At 40.9% G+C, this 3,553-nt stretch overlaps 1 non-coding gene across 1 annotated transcript; it reads right to left on the reverse strand.

The window, feature by feature from the left end:
* Nucleotides 1-228: 228 nt before the first annotated feature.
* Nucleotides 229-335, reverse strand: LOC128291047 (small nucleolar RNA R71). The gene has a single exon (XR_008280824.1). It is a non-coding gene; the product is annotated as a small nucleolar RNA R71 (small nucleolar RNA).
* Between the last annotated feature and the right edge of the window lie 3,218 nt (nt 336-3,553).

Below are 3,553 nucleotides of genomic sequence, written 5' to 3' on the forward strand. Positions count from 1 at the left end.
TTGTAGGACGAGGATCCCAACGCTCACTTTGCAAACTTTTTGGAACTATGTGATACATTAAAAATTAATGGCATTTTTGATGTCGCCATTCTCCTTCGGTTATTCCCTTTTTCATTGAGGAACCAAGCTAAATAGTGGCTGAACTTGTTACCACGCGGATCAATCACTACTTGGGAACAAATGACCGAAAAGTTTTTATTAAAATATTTTCTGCCGTCTAAAACAGCCAAATTACGTAATGATATCTCTTCTTTTGTGCAGATGGATTTAGAAAAACTCTATGATGCATGGGAGAGATACAAGGACCTTTTGAGAAGGTGCCCTCACCATGGGTTACCACTCTGGCTACAGGTTCAAACGTTCCACAACGGCCTAAATCCTTTGACTAGATAGATGATTGACGCAGCTGCTGGTGGGACTTTCAATAATAAGGCACCTGAGGATGCTTATGAATTTATAGAAGAAATGTCACTGAATAATTATCAGTGGCAAGTCATGAGGACAAAGCCAACAAAAGCAGCCGATGTTTTTAACGTCGATTCAGTCACCATGCGCTCCAATTAGGTTGAACTTTTGAATAAAAAAATTGACGGTTTACTTGGTTCTTCACAGGTTCACCCAGTAATGCAGTGCGAAGCAAGTGGAGGTGGATCGAGCAATTTAGAATGCCCATTCTATGGCCACAACATGGTGAACGAGCAGTTAAATTATATGGGTAATATTCCACTACCTCAAAATAATCGTTATAGTAATACTTACAATGCAGGTTGGAGGAACCACCCAAATTTCTCATGGGGTGGCCAAGGAAATCAAGACCACCACCACCTCGAGGCTTTTAACAACCACCTTACCAACAGGGGAAAAAGTCGAACCTTGAGGAGATGCTAAAAAAATTCATCTCGGTGTCAGAAACTCATTTTTAAAATACCGAGATAGCACTTAAGAATCAACAAGCATCGATCCAAGGGCTTGAGACTTAGATAGGCCAGCTTGCTAAATTGATATCTGAACGACCACAAGGTAGTCTGCCTTGTAACACTGAATCTAACCCAAGGGAGTAACTCAATGCAATTACCATTCAAAATGAGGAATGGTTAGTTGCATCTGAACTAGAACCGAGACAAGAAACTATGGTAAGTAAAGGTAAAGGTGATGTGGACCACAATAACCAAAAACAGGTAAGTACAAAATACAAACCTCGTGTGCCATACCCCAATGCAACAAGGAAAGACCAATCAGATAAACAATTTGGTAAATTCCTTAAACGTTTAAAGAAATTACATATAAACTTATCGTTTATTGAAGCTCTTTCGCAGATGCCAAACGCAGTCAAATTTTTAAAGGAGCTTTTAGCAAATAAACAGAAGATAGATGAAGTGTCGCATGTGGAGCTAAACGCAGTTTGCTCAGCCATTCTTCAAAATAAGCTAGCCAACAAATTGAAAGATCCAGGGAGTTTTACAATTCCTTGTTTAATTGGTAGCTTAGATGTTAATAATGTGTTGGCTGATTTAGGGGTTAGTATTAATGTCATGCCTTACAAAATGTTTAAGCAACTAGGTCTTGGGAAACCTAAACAAACTAGGATGAGTATTTAATTAGCCGATAAAACTATCAGATTTCCTAGGGGTATTATTGAAGATGTACTCGTTAAAATCCATAAATTTATATTCCCAGTTGATTTTGTTGTTTTAGACATAGAGGAGGATAGTAATGTTCCTTTAATTTTAGGAAGGCCCTTTTTAGCAACAGCTAGAATAATTATTGATGTTGGCATAGGTGAACTCACACTTCGTGTGGGAGACGAAACAATCACCCTTCAAACTCGTAATTCGAGTAACGCATCGAAAATTGAAGGTGGTTGTATAAATCAAACTATTAAGACTGACCATGTGGTGCAACCTACTTTGTAGGAAACAGGTTCGAAGAACATATATGAGCCATATTCAAGCAACATCAAAAGTCCTATCTATGAAGAACGAAGGCTACAGATCGAGGAGCTAGATGAATGGCGGACACATAAACTGAGAACACACCATAAACCAAAACCAAGCCAGGACGAGCTCAATACTCTACCAAATCAACTTAAGATTGGAGACAAAGTACTACTAGACGTAGCAGATCCTCGTATTGCCACTTTTGAGCAAAATCGAGAAATTCCTCTCATGGTACTCAGTATTTTCCCATATGGTACAGTCGAGGTAATTCATCCCAAATTCGGCACTTTTAAGGTAAACAATTCTTGTCTTAAACCTTATGTTGATAAAATTGTTAGCAGGGATGACGAGTGCAAACTCCTCGCACCACCTCGACCATACAGAAGAGAGGTAAGTCCAGCTTAGACTATAAACAAGCGCTTCTCGGGAGGCAACCCGAGCACTAACGATGTTGATTTATTTAAATTATAGTTTTTCACATCTAACCTACTAACTGAGTCTTTGAACACAAGGTTTACCCATTCACACAGCCAGACACACGGGCGTGCCTTAGGCCGTGCTCACAATACAAGAGGAGACACAGTCGTGCGATACGGCCGTGTGAAAATAAGGCAATTTTTTTCCCCAACGCGGGATGCGATAAGTTGCCACGGCCGTGAGACATGGCCGTGGGGGAAACTGCCAAAACAACACAGGCGTGTTGTCTTGAAACTGTGGTTGAACATGAGAATTTAGCACGGGTGTGCGACACGCCCGTGCCATTCATCCGTGGTTGACACTGTAAAACTAACACGGACGTTGTTCTATATACACGGGCATGAGAGAAGCTAAAGAAGGAGGACACAGCCATGCAACACGGCTGTGTGCACCCACACGCCTAAGGAATACGGGTGTGGACCGAATGTCAGACAAGCCCATATTTGAAAATCGCGAAACACACTGGCAAAAATTAGGGCACTGATAAACAGTAATTTATACATATTTTTATCTCATGCTTAGCCCATTCATGAATGGTTTCTCCTTAGATTTGGTGAATTCGATACTCCTAATCCTTTAATTTCATGTTTTATACTTAGGTGAGCATAAGAGAGTAAAAAGACCGAGAAACGGGCCGAAAACGGAGAAAATGGACCCACGTGGGAAATCAACACTGCTTGGACTTCCTCACACGAGCGTGTCACACAGCCGTATCCATTTGGAAGGATTGAAGCACGACTTATATGGGTAGACTACACGCCCATGCCTATTCAACAGCCTTGACCACGGGCTGGAGTAATCGCACATGGGCGTGTCACACGGGCGTGTCCCTATCGAGCCCAAGTATAATCCTATTCAGAAAAGGCCAATTTTTAGGGCTCTTAGGCATTCAAAAGCCTATTTAAACATCTGATAAGGCACTTAAGAGGGGGACGTAGAGTAAGAAGTAGGCAATTACTCAAGGAAAGCCGATTGATCCATCTCAGAAGCTGGATTCATCATCAAGACTGAAGATCTCCCTTCAAGTTCCTTTAGGAGTTTTGGGTTTTCTTATGTTTTGTTATCTTTATGCTTTTGAGATGTTTTCTTTCATAAGTATGAATTAAACCCCCTAAATACCTAAGGGGAATGAAACCTAA

The sequence above is a fragment of the Gossypium arboreum genome, chromosome 3 (assembly GCF_025698485.1).
Source record: "Gossypium arboreum isolate Shixiya-1 chromosome 3, ASM2569848v2, whole genome shotgun sequence".
Taxonomy (NCBI): domain Eukaryota; kingdom Viridiplantae; phylum Streptophyta; class Magnoliopsida; order Malvales; family Malvaceae; genus Gossypium; species Gossypium arboreum.